Below are 18,440 nucleotides of genomic sequence, written 5' to 3'. Positions count from 1 at the left end.
GTGCAACAATCTACCATTAAAATTATATATTATTCTTCATAATGTGACTTGATACTTTTCAAGTAGTTTCTTAGATCTTATCTGTAAAATAAATATTCTGAGTTGGTTAGAGTCTCACAATGTCATATGTCTATCTGACCACTAAGTATCAGAGTCAGAACCAGAGCCTGGACCAGAGTAACCTTAAAAATTGATTTTAATAGATTTATGGGATAGCGACCAAAGTACAATTCAAGAAAATGTCAAACTAATAAACATATTACTTACTGTGTTCCTACTTTCCTTGAAATGTAGCCAAATGGGCAGTTTTAAGATGATGGTTAGACAATGCCAATCAAGGAACAGTTTCTTTGATCTGTTAGTTTTACAAGTAAAATACATGAATGCATTTATATGCATTATTATGATTAGAGTTATAATTATTTTTCAGTGCTGAAGTTTCACTCCAGGGCCTTGTGCATACTAGGTAAATATTTTTTTAACACTTGGGCTATGCATCTAGCCATTTTATGTTTTTGAGACATGCTCTTGTTGCAACTTTTGCCTAGTCTGGTCTTAAACCCAAGATCCTCCTACATGTATCTTCTGAGTAACTGGACTTACTGCTGGACTTAGTGTACCTGTTCAAAATTTTAATTCAGAAAATTGTTCAGCTTAAACTCTATGCTTTTTCATTGATTGTACTTAGTTAAAACCATTTCCATAACACATTATCTCCACTTATACTGAAAACTGAGTTTTAGTACAAACTTAATTAGCCACATTAGCAAAGTAAGTATATAGGTTTATAAACTTTAGAAACCTGAAGATTTGCCACTTATGCCTGCAAATAAGGCAGAGAAGTTCATCCAGCAGTCAAAACCTGAATGAACAAATTAAAGCAGGCCTATACAAAGAAGTGTCTACACAAAGGACTTGAAAATCTGTAAAATATCACATATTTTTTTCCTTCTTAAACTGGCAGAAATACAAACCATCTATTCACACATGCTGGCTAAAAACAAGAGTTGAAAAGAGCAAATCTTATTTAATTTGAGCTCCTTTAAGAATGTAATTATCACCAATGTTTGAATTATTTGGGACTAGTTTTCATGTTATACCTTAACATTTTGTTGATAGATTCCTAAATGCCATTTCATTTCCATGGGGTGGTTAAATTATTATTTTTCAACTCTGTTATAACAATAATACAAATAACGGTTTCCATTAATGGACCTTTGTTGTGGTTGCTATTGTTAATCACCATTATTATTCACTTATTTTCTCATATTCCCATTAAGGGAATTATAATTATACATAAGGAAGACATATATATTATATGTAATAAAGAAACAGTGGATCAAAATGATAAAATAAATGTACAAAAATCTTTTTGTAAGTGTCAGTGTGTGGGTAGATCTCACAATGAAGCAAAAGGCCTATAATCATTGCAATCAGATTTTTTAATAGAATACTGGACAATTGAACTATCAGTAAAACGCATATCTGCTCATTGGTCTGTCTGTGGATTGATTAGAGTGATATGCTTCAGTATAATTGGCATGAATTATGGAAAGGCAATAAGGAAATGATAAAGGCAGTCATAGCTTTCCAATAGGAATGTATTCCACATGACTTTGTAGGGCCTGTTGCTTTAAAAACTCTCTGAACAATGTTATAGATGAAGTTGATATTGATGGTAAAAGTAAAAATCAATACTTAGGCAACATTCAATCAAGTTGTTCATGTTAGGCATTTGGCAAGAATGCTAAATCAGGTCCAATAGAACAGAATTTCTTTACTGTCATTTTCAAATCAGACATCTTCACAGGTAAAAACATGAGGCTTTTGTGGCTAAAGCTCAGAAAAGCTGTTTTAGTCTAGTAAGGGTGTTCTAATGATGAGTCACAGAGAAGTTGACTTAAACAATGAAAATTTATTTTACAGTCTAAAGGATGGTAAATACTATATCAACTGGTTGAACAATTTGCTTGTTGGCAAGAGCTCTCTTCCTAGACTACCAAAGTTAGCTGCTTTCTAAATAATGACTGAAAATGGCTTCTCTGTGTATCTACATAAAAGGAGAGAAATCTTTCTCATAAATACTTGTTCTTCGTAATATCTTCTAATGAGAAAGTGTCCTTCCGAGTTCACAGTAGATTTTATCAGGGAAATAGTTTCTCATTGCCTAACTCTTTCTCTAGTCTCACTCCTAAACTGCAATTACAAATCATATTTGGAGAACAGAAAGATCTGCCCTCACTGACACTTTTTGGAACCAAAAATTGAGGCTTTTAAATTTTTCTCAGCAAATTAGTTCTGTGGAATATCAAATCTTTTGTTGAAATTAGCAAGACTTTCTCTTTTTTAATAATAAATTTGCATTTTATCAAAAATTTGTATAATAAATATTCTAGAGGAAAAAGTATGTTTGTAACATTTGCCACAAGAGTTGAGGAAATAAGTAGTTATAATTACTTATATGGAAAAAATAGAGACATTCTTAGCTGCAACAAAGAATAGTTTCTGCGATAAATTCCTTCTCCCTGAATCCTTCTTACTGCTCCAGTCCTAGAACCATGGCCTAATCTCATGAATGCAATGGGAATATTGTATCTTTCTCATATCTATGCTCAGTGACATTTTCTGAGAGTACTTCTTTGAACACAATATATAAAATAATTGAACGGGGGGAGTAGGGGGAGGAGGGGGGTAGGGGGAGATGGAAAGGGATGGTAAGGGGAACAAAGGAGGAGGCAACAATTCTTGATAAGAAATGCACTCATTACCTTGCCCATGTAATTGTAACCTCTCTCTACAGCACTTTCACAATAAAAAAACAATTGAATGGTCTATGTTCTATTCCCTCATATCCTTTTGAAGTCATTGAACCTATCCCTATGTTTCACATTATATATTTATTTGAGACTTTTTCAAAGGCATGTTCTTTACATGCAGAAATTATCTATCCTCTTTGGTATCTAATAAGCTTAATGAATTTGTAGAATAAATAAAGGAACTAAAGGATTATTTTAAATACGTTATCTTTAAATAAAACAGAAAGGTCACTAAAAAAATAAAACAATTATATAAAAATTTTGGGCACTGTTATCACAGTGGACTTCTTTTTTTATTTTTTTATTGTGAACATACTGTACAGAGGGGTTACATGGGCAAGATAATGAGTACATTATTTATCAAGCATTGTAGCCTCCTCCTTTGTTTACCCTTCACATCCCTTCCCAGCCTCCCCCCGCCCTCCCACCCAATCCTCCCCCCCCCACCAAAGTTGTAAAGTTCGTTTTCGACATGACAACTTGTGCTTCTCATTGTTGCAATGGGTCCATCTATATCCTTATTTAAATGACTTGTTTTTCCCCTTCCCCTCCACAAATTATACCGACATCAAATACAGTGAAAGCAGGGGTTATACTGTGGGGGAGGGACATACAAAGCAACAAAGAAATAATCTTATAAATGCATTAGAAATTAATTAACATCTTTTTTTGCCGGTCATGGGGCTTGAACTCTGGGCCTGGGCACTGTCCCTGAGCTCTTCAGCTCAAGGCTAGCACTCTACCACTTAAGCCACAGCGCCACTTCCTAGAAATTAATTATCTACCAAAGAAAACAGTGCTTATTCAACCACTTCTTCCTTTTCTCTGTCTTAAATTAGCTGAAAATCTGCTTGTTTTCTGCATTTATTAAGTATGTTTTCATAACTCCTGTTGAAGGATAATAATAGAGCCACACCAGCATTTGGTCATAGCTGACCTGCCTGTAGGAGAGGACAGATGACTCCAGCAGAGATTAACACTGGCTGCTGTCCATAGAGAGAGAGATGTAGCTCAGACTTCCAGAGAGGGCCAGACAGTGACTGTGAAGACACTACTAAGTTGATCATATTTACATAAATGGAGGGGGTCTTTTGCTTATACTATCCTATCCAAGAATTCAACACTATGATTTTGCAATTTTATTATTGTGATAATCATTGTATCTGAATGAGTCTTCTCCATGGTACCTCAGTTGTCAAAATGCTGTTTCTTTTTTGGGTTCTTAGAAAATAGATCAATAACAATAATAAATGGATCCTCAATATTTGCTATTATCAACGCCTTCAGTTATTATCTTTCACTGTATTAGTTTACTTCAACACTTAACAGAGAGTGTAAATAAAACTGTAAAACATTATGTGGCCACAAATCACCTCTCACTATCATCAAAATCAAAGAGTTTGTACAATATAGACAACAATGATAGTGACTTCATGATAAAAGATGTATTTATTGAGAGCTGGTATTGTATGTGTGTGCATGTGTGTGTGCACCAGTAAAGGGAATTTAACTCAGGGCCTGGTCACTGTCCATTAGCTTTTTTGCTCAAGGCTGGTGCTCTACCACTTGAGATGGTTAATTGAAGATGTTAACTGGAGTCTCCAAGACTTTCCAGCCTAGACTGGCTATAAATAGTGAGTGATCATCAGATCTCAGCCTCCTGATTTTGTGGAACTACAGGTATGTCAAAGACAACTTTGTAAACAAAATGTTAAAAACTGATAGTTTGGGCTAAAATAATGAAGTGTACAAAATATGCAAGAATTGTTATGTATGTATCTTGCAGGGGGAATTTTCACATAATAAATTTCTTAGAAATAAACCTTTAATGAAAGAATTTAGAGAATTATAAAATGACAAATATTTGAAGATGCTTCAGATTAAAGAACAAAGCCATCCAACCAAACAATATACTATTTAAAATTTTTCCATTTATCATATGTATCCTCACATTTCATGAAATTCATCATAAATATTTACAACACAGAGGAAAAATATGATGTAGAACTATAAATGTCCTCTTGTCAAGTATATTTGAAAGTTTTATAGAGGTATTTGTAATATAGTTTGGAAAATCAGAAGCTTCTGCATAGAATTTTGGGATGGGAAATACCTAACAATATATAGTAGTATAATATTGCTAATATGGTTGAGGAGAAGTAATTGATTAGTACAGAAGTAAATATAAAATTGAGAGTATTTTGTGACTGACATGGTAAGACTGTCAAGGAAGAGAGAAGTCAAAGGCAGCTACTGTTTCTGACTTAGAGAAAGTTGTCTATGGGTGTTTCCAGGCATGGAGGAGAGCAGTCAGAAAGAAAAATTCATACATATATCTTGGGAAGGTGCTGAATTCAAGTCAAGGCAGTTTGAGTTCAAAGTATTTGTAAGACTTTCAATATAGTCACAAAATAAGAAGTCTAGCATATACACACAAAGCACAGATTAGATGTTTCCGCTAGAGATGAAAATGTATCCATATATAATTAATAATTTTTCTGCATCATAGGTACAATTTGTTATTTAGTAAGTGGGATATAATACTTGATATGAAACAGATAGTCTCTTAATTTTTTATAACTTTTAGTTAATAATCTTCGTAATGACTGTTCAGTGACTGTAAAGGTTGGGATAGAATATTTGAAAAGTAAACTAAGGAAAGTCTAAGGAAATGCGGGACACTAATGGAGGAAGACTTTTCAGAGGCTTCCATTGTCAGCAATGCCTAAAGCACAGAGGTCTTCAGAAGACAAAGACTAGAACAAAGGTAAAGACTGAGCGACAGCAGCTGCATCAGTCTCCTTGTAAACCATCTGTCAGTGTGGGAAGTCAGCAGCAGGAGATTGAGGAAGGGACAGGAATTCAGACTCTGTATTTATTGCATTATTATGAATCTCTGCCAAATAGGAAGAGAATGCATTTGAAGAAAAGGATTAGGGGGGGATGTAGTTTTTACAGTTCTGCCACAGGAGAGGGGAGAAATAAGCTAAAACTGAAGGAAAATGAATAAAGATCCTGGGCACAGATGAGGAAGACTCAACTTTGGCCTGGAGAAAAAAAAATATTTTCCTTAAAATGAGATATTTTCCTGGTGGGGTGGGGAAACACAAATAAATTTGCAAAGTGTGTGTGTGTATGTGTGTGTGTGTGTGTGTGTGTGTGTGTGTGTGTGTGTGTGTGTGTGTGTTCGTTTGTGTGTATGACAGAGCAAGGGAGAGAGAGAGGGAGAGGGAAAAGGAGGAGGAAGAGAGAGTCAGGAGTTAAGATATAGTTTAGATTGAAATTTTTCTTGCTGAGATCCAATTTTTATGTTATGAAAAGGTTCTGTTTTCAGATTGACAAGAGAGAACATTTTAAGCAATATGAAATTTGTTTTATTCTGATAAAATTAAATGAATTATTAACAATTTCTCAGTAAATGATTTCTGGGCTGTTGAGATCCCAAATCCTCAATTCATAGCATTTTGCCATGAAAGATTAGCAACTTCGTCTATAGATACAGAAATTAAATACATGAATGGTTTATAGCTGGATTTTATCAAATGAATAGAGATAAAGGGAAAAGAGCAGGATTTTGAAAAGTGTTGAAGAAAACATTTAATTGATTTATATATTAATACTTATTCTACATGTTTATGTTTTTTGTTCAGGAATTCCTATTCTTTAGAAAAATCACCTTTGGAAACTGCATATATGAAAATAGCCAATTATGCATTAGTATTTATTTTGCCAGAGAAAATAAGTAGATTTTAGCACTATGATGCTATGATACATTCATCTGTCCAACATGTTATTACACAAAATTAAATTGATAATGATAATGACTAGGTGATAATGTGAAGAATAATCAGAGCAATATGAATTTTTGAAAACTACAAGAATGTGGGACAATTTGATTTTCATAGAGCAAAACGGTTTTACAGGAAACATTGCATTTGATTTGTGATGTAGATTCATTTTTTTCACAATTTTAAAAAATATTGGTTTGGTCATCTTTGGTTTATGCAGCAACCTTTGTCTGCCTTTTTGTATAGTTCACAGATTCAATCTATTCATAAATTCAGCTAGTAGGGTGTGGGTAGTCTGTATCTACTCAGGATCAAATCTCCTGTAAACTGTATTAATCACTGTGATTCTATTTCTCTTACAGTGATTGGGTTAGATATTTTTAATTGATAAACCTCTGGTAATGTGATGAAAGGGAAATGTGCTATCCTCTAGGGTTAAAGATAGGGTGTTTAAAAAGTGATCCTTGACTAATTGAAGCTACATGGAAAAATCCTGTGTCCTCTCTTTCATGACTGTAACTAAGGGAATCCTCATGTGACGCTGAAGACCTTAAGTAATACATGACAAAATGGAAGAATCTAAATTTGTGCCTAGTGAATCAATCTTAAAGCAGTGACCTCTGTATTATCTGTAATGTGAGACAAGAAGTGAACACATTACATTAAGCTATGCATTCTGTACTTTTTCTTTTTTGCTCCCATCAGGTAAATATAACTTAACAGTTATTTTGTTATTTTTACTTTTCTGAACTAACTACTCAACAACTGAAAAAGAATACAAATTCTTTTGATTCGATGGGATGAGAAAATTAGTTCTGTGAAGCCCAGGCCAAAATTACCTGTTTTTATCTTAAAACTGTTGATTTTGAAATGATTCTTAGTATTTTGGCTATTTAAAAAAATCCTGAAATGTTCATGTTACATTTTATAATTTCACTCAGATCAAGAAATAATATTCTAGATATGATAAATAAATATTAAAATCACAAACCAAACTCTGACAGGAGTTGCCGACTACCCATGTTTTTGAGAAAACTAGATAATCCAGTAGGGAAATTTAATATGAATTTGCCTCTTGTTATAGAAAAATCATAATTTTCTGGAGAATTACCTAATGTGAAATAAAATGAGTCAAGCACACATGTTGACTACATTTTAAATTAAGACCATTTCTCTGGTTTAAATAACTTGTTATTCTCTCTTTTAGGAAAAAAAAGTAGTTGTCATGTTCAGAACAGGGGAATTTCCTCTAGGAAAATATGTTAAATTTTTTGGCTCTGTAGATCTTTCATTAGTCATAGTATAAAAATTGAAAGTAAAAATAATCTCATGGGAAGGAAACTGGAGTATCAGGCAGAAAATGAGAATATCTTGTTACCACAAGATAGCATACAACCTGGGCTAAAGGAATTGTTTTATTTATTTATTTATTTATTTATTTATTTATTTATTTATTTATTTATTTATTTATTTATTTTTGTCCGTCATGGGGCCTGAACTCTGGGCCTGGGTGTTGTCCCTCAGCTCTTCAGCTCCAGGATAGTGCTCTACTACTTGAGCCACAGCTTTACTTCCAGCTTTTTCTGCTTATGTGGTGCTGAGGAATCAAACCTATGGCCTCATGCATTCAAGGCAAGCACTCTACCCCTGAGCCACCTTCCTAGGCCAAGGAATTATTTTTAAAAATTAACAAAAACCTTAAATAGAAGCTCATGCCATTTTTATATTGCTACTAACAAAAGAAAGCATGATAAATATATAAAGATAAACATCTGAAATATCTGAATAACTTTCTTTTCAGAGTCTTACATTTGTACATTGACAGAACTTTAATTCAAGCTTAAAAATTGTGACCATTCATGAAAGGGCAATTTTAATCTAGACTCATGGATTATTTTCTTTTGGGTCCACTAAAGTAAATTTCAGATTATTAACAATTACTAGACATTAGCGTTTAATCAAGAATTTTCATTGTGCTTTGGACCAATCTTCTATATATAACTGAGAAAGTTATTGAGTAAAATAAATATCTTTTCTTATTTTTGTTATATTTTTGAAGAAGAAAAATACTTTTCCCTAAAAAATAATAAGGAATATTAATTCTTATTGGCAGTTAAAATTATTGAGAGCCTTGGATAAGGAGAAGAAACAAAACCTGAGAATAAATAGTAGAATGGAGTATAAGAAGGGATTAGAAGATAATGAGAAACTAAAGAGCAGGAGAAATGCAAAGAGGTAGACATATTTCTTAGGATTTACAGTTGAGATTGAAAGAGAATGTGATCCATTATGGCTGTTGATATTTTTAAGTCTAAACATACAATGATCACAATAAAATAAAATTCACATAATAAAGAAAACAAAATAAAAGTCAATCAATGAAATAAATAAAGTTGTAAAGACTACTCTTGCATTATTCCATTCTACATTCAGCAGTTCATAAATTGATTAAAGCTATTGAGAAAAAATGGAACCCAATTGTCTGGATTTTATAATATAATGTCTCCCCCATCCCTTGCAAAATAATGTAGCATTCATTTTGAATGAGTTCACCTCTCTTTGATTGTGATACAAATCAGTTTCTTTAACAGAAATTTGATTTGTAACATGCTATTTAGATATGGGCATGGAGGAAACACAGAAGCTGATATTTCAAGCTGTGCTCCAGTGCTTCACACCTGTAATCCTAGCTACTCAGGAGGCTGAGATCTGAGGATCACAGTTCGAAGTCAGCCAATGCAGGAAAGTTGGGGAGACTCTTATCTCCAATAAACTACTCAGAAAAAGCTAGAAGTGGAGCTATAGCTCAAGTGGTGGAGCACTAACCTTCAACACAAAGAGGCTTGAGGACAAAAGGGACAGATCCAGGCCCTGAGTCCAAGCATGAAAACCAGGAAAAAAAATATAATATTGATATTCATGTCTAAAACAAAATATAAGCTTCTGAGAATATACTTTTTACCTCTAATGAACAGAAGGTAATTTTAAGAAACTCAAATATATCAAATTAATTTTGGTTGAGAAGAAAGATAAAAGATTGAATGTATGGGCTGGGAAGGTGGCTCAGTAGTAGAGTGCTTGCTTTGCATGCATGAGGCCCTGGGTTCGATTCCTCAGCACCACATAAGCAAAAAGAAAAAAGCCGGAAGTGGCGCTGTGGCTCAAGTGGTAGAGCACTAGCCTTGAGCTGAAGAGCTGAGGGAAAGCGCCCAGGCCCAGAGTTCAGGCCCCACGACCAGACCCCCCCCCCAAAAAAAAAAGATTGAATGTATTACACATGTGTTTCTACTGTGGCTATTAAGAATGAAATTGTTACAGAGAGACTTATGTTTGCTATATTTGTTCTCCTCTTTGTATTTGTTCTAGCTCTCCACATGTTAGCAAGAAAGGTGGATGATGTTTCAGGAATAAATTATGTATGGAATGCATTCTCAATTAACTAAGATAATCTAAATAAATCTACTATTTCACATTGAGTGTGTTATTTATATATAGGGGTATATGTACTTGCTAAGTCATAGAGAGACAACTGAGATCCTTCTAAAAGGTTCACTTTAGAAGTTTGATTCATAATTTCTGTTGCCATGTTAATATTGTATTTTTCAATGTCAAGGAGCAATAGCTAAAGCCAGGCCAAGTGCTTCGTTTTCCTTCAAAGTCCACCTATTTCTACTCTAGGTTTTGTTTACTTCTGATTATCTGAGATTATGAAAAAAGGAGAGCTAAATGTTAGCTCACATATAGAAATTCCCTACAAAATGTTACCAATTATTGTCTTCAGGAAAAGAGGAGAAAACTGATGTTCAATGTGCATGTGGTTATATTTTTTAAGCATTTGGATTTCAGATACATGATAATTCAGACAACTTGGTCTTTCAAGAGACATTATGGCTCCAAATTTTGTTTATCCTCATGTAGAGTAAACCTAACCCAATAGCAAATCACTTTTCAATTCGAGCTGTGAGAATGTTTCTTGTAATAAATACAAATGTGAAAAATCCCTAGAATTCTAATTGTGTTCTCGGGAAAAGTAGTATTTAACAGAGGTCAGAGGTTGGTTCAATGTTGGAACTTCAGTTGCTGGCAACTGCACGTCTCTGTTCAGATGACATCTTGAGTTAGGCCTTTCTGAATCACCACTCTGAGAGGACAGGGAACCCCAAGCAACTGAGTCATGGGTCACAAGGTGTAAACGAGCTGAAGTTCAGCCAGTTCCATTTATGGAGTAAAGTATCAGATCAGGAAAGAATGAGAATCATATGTCACTAAGAGAACGATAGATAACTGAAGCTACTTCCTTTTCAAATGAATAGGTTTCTTTTTGCCCTCTCACCTTACTATGAATGTCCTTTATTTTACATTTTTATAAAGACTAGCAAAATTGCTTCTGTTTGTTCCTAATGAATTTCAACCTATACATAATCATATAATATGGAATCAAAAATGTTTTCCTATTGTATATCATTCTTAATTCCTTTGGGAATAATTTTCAAGGCACATGGAATATAAATATGAATTTGGTTAGCACACATTAATTGTCTGAGGGGGTTAATTTTCACAATAGCAGACTTATCCTTCTATCACTCTCCCTCATTTCTCTTCAACTTCCTCAAACTAACCTTAGCTAGTTCCATTTTTTTTCTGTTTCCACACATGAACACAAAATATTTGGACTATATTCATTCATTTCACCTTCCTGTTCTCCCTTCCTCCCTCTCAGTAGCAACTCATGTCCCAGACAAGAATGTTTTACATTCCTGCCATTCATTTTTTTAAAAAGTCTATGTTAATTAATGAGCACCAGTGGCTCATGTCTACCAGCTTAGCTATTCAGGAGGATGAGATCCGGAGGATGGCAGTAAGAGACCAGTGCTAGCATACAAGTTGACTGGACTTCATCTTGAAAATAACCAATAAAAATCAGGAATGGAAGTATTACTCCGGTGGCAGAAAGCCACTAGAGTCATGCCTAGTAAGTGTAAGACCTTGAGTTCATGCCTCCTATATTGCTTTCTCAAAGATTTCCTAGGACCTTGGAACCAGCATAAAAGATGTAACACTCATATGCCTCAGAGTAGAAGAAAAAGTAGCATCAAGCGATGACATGGACCAAAGAATACGAAATAAATACTTCAGGTGAAGATACATGTGATATAAAATAAGTTGAGAGGTAGGGTAAAATACCCTCAAAACTCCTTGACACCCTTTTGAACATCAAAGAAGAAATTAAATCATTTTAAGATGTCTATTGGTCTTATGATGACATTTTAGTAAGAAAATTCAATTTTTAATATTTTCAAAACTGAACCTTAATTGCATGTTTATATTAGATCCATGCTTATATTAGATCCTTTGCAGGACACAATAATATACAACATTTTTAATTTAAATTTTTTAGAATTTGAGACAGCTTGTAGAAAATTAATGATGTAAAGGGGTTAGAGAAATGAGAGTGAGAGGGTAAAGCTAAATAAAGTAAGGTACGTTCATATTTGAAATATCATGGTGAGCCCCCCCATTGAAAAATTAACATATAATATGTGTGCGTGTGTGTGTGCGTGTGCATGTGTGCGTGTGCGTGTGCGTGCGTGCGCGTGCGCGCGTGTGTGTGTGTGTGTGTGTGTGTGTGTGTGTGTGTGTGTGTGTGTGTGTAGACTGGTAGGACATGTGGATTCAGGGCCTCATGTTCTCTCTCCGCTTTTTCACTAATGGTTGATTATTTATTCTATTTTATTTAAAAAAGCAAACAAACAGTATCCTTACTATAAAGCCCAGGTGGCCTGGAGCGTGCTATATAGTCTAAACTGGTATCAAATTTGGAGTTCTCCTGTCTCAGCATGCCAAGTGCTGGGCCTAAATGAGATTAAAAACTGTAGAATTTAGATAAGATACATAAGAACTTGAATAAAGTATGCATACTTATGTACTCTTAAAACAAAACACTTATGCTAATATAAAATATTTCAAATGCTAATTTAACTTTTCCATTCAGATTTTTGTGTTTGCCTCATTTGGAATAAGTAATTGATCTGGAGACATCTGAAACCATACTTCCTTTCACAAAGGAAAAAGTTTTGATTTGTGTTTAGTTTACTAGGGGTTCCCTATGTGGAAGTGCCTAAGAAGCTATCAAGAGCAATAATGGAAGTGCTTGATAAACTAGTGACAGCTAGATTGATTTTAGGCATTTGGAATGCATTTGTCATCTAAAATAGCAGAGTGAAGTATTGTTTGTACACAACCATTATCAGAAAGAAATGAGCAAATTGTTTATCTGAGCTGAAGTCACTATTTTGACTGGGAGAGAGCTAGGGAAAGAGTGACACTGTCCAAAAAGAAATATATAACTGGAACCCCTCTGTATATTACCTTTATAATAAAATAAAATTATGTTTAATAACAGAAATAACCTTTGTAGAAACAGTGAATTTCAGTGCTTCTTTGTGTAAGCATATGTGTAGGCATTCTCTTCATAATTTATAAGATATAACAGCCCATAATTGTGTTAGGTCAGCCAGACATTTGAATCTATTATAGTCTATGTTCTTAAAACTTCTCTTTTAATTTATACTTATTTTTCATATATTGATAAAATATAAATAGTAATCCTATTCCCAGTCAAAATAGATCAATAAACTAGATTTATTTTGCTCCCTGGGGAAAAAAATCCATGAAATAGTATTGACCATACAGTTAGAGAACAAGAGTACAGTCTGTGTCCTACATTTGCTCTGAATTGTGTTTGGAAAGAATCTCTTCTTTAATGGGCAACTTGGATCCTGAGTTTGGGAGAGAAACCCAAGTGTATTGGAAAGCAGAGTACTGGAGGTCAGAGAGAGTTATACAGAGATGCATTAGAGAAAACAAAACAGAGAAAACACATAAAGCTGGGACTATTTCTTCACCCCAAGTTGCAAAACCTTGCAATTAATAGAGTATCAAGTAGAGTACTCAAAAGATTGTTTCAGCAATGGGGAAAAATTAACCACAGAATAAACATTGGCTTATTCCTGCTCAACAAAACTCAACAGCAAGACCAAAAAATAACAAATTTTCTAAGCAATTAAATCACAATCCAGAACAGAGATTAAAAATTACATAAATACAATGTATCCAGCATCCAACAATGTAAAACACAATATCAGGTATCCACATACAAATTACAAAGCATTTAAAAACAGTAATGTATAACCCATAATGAAGAAAGGCAAAATGACATAGAAAATATAGATAATAAAGAAGAATATAAAAGCTGCAATTTTAACTAAATTGTATATGTTCAAAAAGCTAGAGACAAATATTAAAAATTCAGAACATAAGGAACCAAACCAGGTTTCTAAAGATGGAGACAATAGTAGGTAAAATGAAAAATATATTAGATGGTGTTATAAGCCAATTATGCACAGTAAGAGAAAAGGTCAGTAAACGTGGAGAATGATAGAAATTATGCAAATTGAAACCCAGAGGAAAGACAGACTACAAGTCATAAATGAAGCATTTGAAAGTTGTGAAATGACTTTAGCATCCTAATTAGTTTCCATTGAAATAGAATCCTGGAAGTGCTCCTTTCCTTTTGCATTTAGATATATTCAAAATCAGTGACATAAAAAGGGCAAGTATAGATATAACATTTTAAAATAACTGTTTTAATTTATTTTCTGAGGTGGAAATATCTGTGACTTTAGCTTTCTAAAGAGACATGAAAATGTTAACAAAATTTTCACAACCAGTTTCATGTCATTTCTGTAATTTCTCTGTTTAAATCTTGGAAAATGAGGAATGAGCTGATGTGAAGTGAGGTGTTATGTAACTCAAAGTTCTGACAGAGATAGTTGGTCAAGAATAGACAGACAGCTTGAATTAGGTTGGTTTTGTGGGGGTGCTGAGCATGTAGTACTGTTCAAGGGTAACAGTGGTACACTATGTAAGGTAATAAAAGCATTGCTTCCATAGTATACATGTCCTACTGACAGGCACACTCACTTTCCTTATGAGAAAGTAGACTTACTTTATATTCCCTAACAAAAGCATACGCTATTTTTCATCACTGAATTGTATTTTTTTGCCACAATCCCACATCTCCTCAGAGACTCATGATCTACCAAATAAAAACAAGTGGCATAGTTTTACTGCTGTACTGGGATTTCTACTGTGGAACATGATGTCTTGTTATCCTTTGTGTAAAAAAAGATTATGATTTAAATATGTATTTGTTCAAACTAAGAACTTATGGCCTCACAAAGACAGCACTAAAGAGCAGAAAACTGAAGTTTCCTTGGTTTGGCAAAGAAGGAAAGTTTATTCATCTCTGTGAATAGATGTACTCGGTCTTTTGTAGTGAACTCCTAAGCACTAGTTCTACTTGGTACTTGACACTTGAGGAAATGAAAATAGGAAGAGAAGGATAATATATCCCTAGAATTGATACATTATATCAGTCATTGAGAATCAGAGTCAAGAAAGATGGTCTTCATGAAAAAAATCTTGTTAAAAAAACCCATAACAATCTTTCCTCACTTGAGTGAAATTGGACATCTGGAAACAAGGACTTCAATAGGCTTGATAATTCAGATGTTTCCTAAGGGACCTAGTAACAGAAAGAATTCTAATGTTCTTATATTTCTATAAGGGTAACAGAACTTCCTTTGACACTGATATATTTTAAAATCCTTTTACCATTTCAAAAGGCATGTCAAAAGTACGAGTCCTCAAATGGACGAAAGCTATAATGGCAAATAAAGACATGGTGTCTGACTGGAGAAGGCCTTTATTGAGATTAGATGATTCATTGTAGTGAAATTCACAAACCATGTCTATAGACTAGAAACAAATTGCAGATAAAATCAAGGCATTTTAATTTATACTAACAATCCATTTGCCTAATTTGTAGTAAGTGTTTTTGTTTTGAAACTCGTATTCAGATTACTTCACATTTCATCTTGACTCTACTTTGGATATTTGTAAAGGGTATTTACTTTTACTTCCCCTTGTATTGGGTAGGAATATAACATGGAATCACTGTACAAAGTTTGCAACACTGAACTTAATTAACCAATTAATCCTAAAAAAGTTTTAGTACATTTACTGCTAACTTAAATTGCTAGGCATTCTGAAAACAGATTCAGCCTTTTGAGATTGGCCTTTTTTCTCCAGTCGTTCATTATTCTAAGCACTTACCTAGTGAATTTGAACAATGTAGATTGCTAAAATTAAAATCAAGTTCAACAAAATAAAACACCAGAAAGTGAGTACAGGAAAGAGATGGAATAGGGCCAAAAGGGAAGGGGCAGATGAATGAAGAGGAGGGGGAGGGACAATGCAGTCAATCATCCAGTGTATCTCCTACAAAATCCAGAAGAGTGAGGGAAAGGGCAGGCAGAAGATGAAAATGTTGAAAGGAGGAATACTGATCAAAATGCACTGTATTTATAAACTGCTTTGTTAAGTGGCAACCCCTTTGTACAACTACGTAAGATAATAATAGAGGAAACAAATAAATAAAAATTATTTCTTAGGGAAGAAAAACATTTCTGTTATGAAAACAAAGTAAAACATGTACATGTCCAGTTTGGTATGTGTAATGAGAAGAACTAAATAGTAGCATGCATGCCATTTAACTTTTCCAATGCTCCATGATCACCTGAATAAGACAATTTTATGACTTCCCAACATAATTAATCAAATGCTTCAAAATATTTTTAAAGTTTTACTTTTTATGTTTTTGTGTAAGCCATTAGCACCTTCAACCTGTTAATACTTTAAATCATTTTATTTACCAGGACTCAAATCAGTTTCCAAAGAGACCATACATTCTTAGTATAAGGATCAGGTCAGATATGAATAAAGTGCCTTGAAATAATCACACACAAAATGAATCATGTAAAAGAATTTTTTTGAGTATCTCCATGTGGCCCCAACTATTCCCCTCTGACATAAATTCTGTCTTTACACGTAACATGTGACTCACTGGCTGTGAGTTTCCTGCTTGTCTTCTGCCCTCTGTGTTTATGTTATCTCATATTACACAAAGTCATTTTGTGACTAATTTCCAGTGGTCTGAGTCACAGTGTAGCTGTTATCTTTTCTTTTTTTCTCATATAGAACAGCTTTGGCTCTCATTTCTTAGTACTAATTCTTTCATACAGATGAGTATTCTTCATAATTAGATAAGTACATGTTACATTACTCCATTGTTACTCTTATACTATGTGTTTCTCTGTATTACCAGAAGCTATGTTTCATGTTACATACCATTTCATGATGCTGATATATAATCTACTGTTTTTATTCTCAAAATTTCAAATATTCACAATTTTGAATATTTTTGAATATTCAAATCCTAAGGTTTCATACTTAAAACTACTTTACAAGCTATTTTTCTTAGGCAATTAGTTAATGCTGACATTAAAATAAATAGTGTTTTAAATTATCTTTAAGTAGTTTTATCCAATAGTTCTCATTTAACAAAACAGTTTCTGAATACAATATGTCTTGTTCAAAGGTCCCCTTTCAACATTCTCACCCATCCCTCCCCTACAAGAGTTCTCATGTTTTGTTGCATTTTAAACATCATCATCTAACTCAAAAATGTAAGAAATTGCTTTCAACAGAAGACTGATAGACTTCTATTATTTTTTTAACATATTACTACACAAACTTAAAGATAATTCAAACTTTCCAATTAATTAGACACTGGTAACAAACTCTACTACAATTTTAAAACAAAAAAAGGCTATATCTTACCCACTGTATAGAACAATTTTTTATGGTCCTAAAAGCAATAATACTCCCCAGACATTTGTTTAAGAGCTAAATGCAAAATGCAGAGTAGTAAATTTTGCATGGTAACGGAGCCCACTTTGTTTATAAGGAAGAGCTGATTTTCCTTTTAAGAGAAGAGATAGTAAGTCTTCTGTCTGTGTTTAGCAGCTTTGTCCAAAATAAGAGAAATAAAAATTATTTCTCATGAACTAAACAGTACATTCCCAAATACTCACAAGTAAAATCTCTGAAGAAAGTTCTTGCACGGAGAGATTTTTTTTTTTCAGAATAGACGTGAAGTTATTTTGTTTTCTCTTCCAGGTGTTGAAACAGGACTTTTGTTCTCCTCCTTTTCTTTTAGACACATCAAGAAAATGAGGAGTGAGGAAAACTGAAAGAAATGCAACCTGACCCTGCTCCCAGTGGAAGGGCGAGGTAAGGATTTTGACGGTTTGCAGCCCAGTCTCTCTGTGTATCACAGGAAAGAGGGAGCCCTGGAGCTTGTTACAGAGATCACAGCACTTGGAAAAACCCTAGCTTCCTGTTAGGTCACTGCAACTTGGTCTCTATTTAGTTTAAATTTGCCAAACTCTTCAAAAGCATTTTCTTTTCCCAATGGAGGAAACAGATGAAGGAAACGTTACACTAAGATTTTTTCAGAAAGGATTATTTTTAATGTGTGTGGGTATACATACATGTATACATACATAGACTATATTTATATATCTATACTTATGTATAAAATTTTTTAGAAAGCAGTATTTTTGATGTGTGTATATTACAAGAATCTTAGTTATATGTATCTACGTATACATATTTTATAAATAATAATCAAACTAGAATTCTATTTTTGCCATAAATGTAAAGAACATTTTTCTCCCAGATTTTTAATTTTTTTTAATTTTTTACTTTTATTTATTTATTATTGTGAAAATACTGTACAGAGGGGTCACAATTACATGGTCAAGATAATGAGTACATTTCTTATCAAGCATTGTTGCCTCCTCCTTTGTTTCTCCTTACCATCTCTTCCCCCCTCCCCCCTCTCCCCTCTCCCCTCCCCCCTCTCCCCCAT

At 33.7% G+C, this 18,440-nt stretch overlaps 1 protein-coding gene across 3 annotated transcripts in view; it reads right to left on the bottom strand.

Moving 5' to 3' along the window:
• Tfpi (tissue factor pathway inhibitor) overlaps positions 1 to 17,859 on the bottom strand; it is a 65,658-nt gene extending 47,799 nt beyond the window's left edge. The window contains exon 1 of one of the 3 annotated variants that reach the window (XM_070019461.1): positions 17,602 to 17,859. The gene's annotated coding sequence lies outside the window, so the exon portion shown is untranslated. The remainder of the gene's footprint in view (positions 1 to 17,601) is intronic. The other 2 variants (XM_070019471.1, XM_070019457.1) reach the window with 2 other exon arrangements.
• Positions 17,860 to 18,440: the final 581 nt, after the last annotated feature.

The sequence above is a fragment of the Dipodomys merriami genome, unplaced genomic scaffold (assembly GCF_024711535.1).
Source record: "Dipodomys merriami isolate MVZ:Mamm:240054 unplaced genomic scaffold, mDipMer1.0.p SCAF_1, whole genome shotgun sequence".
NCBI lineage: Eukaryota > Metazoa > Chordata > Mammalia > Rodentia > Heteromyidae > Dipodomys > Dipodomys merriami.
Note: the sequence above shows the minus strand (reverse complement) of the source record. Positions and strands in the feature narration are given on the sequence as shown.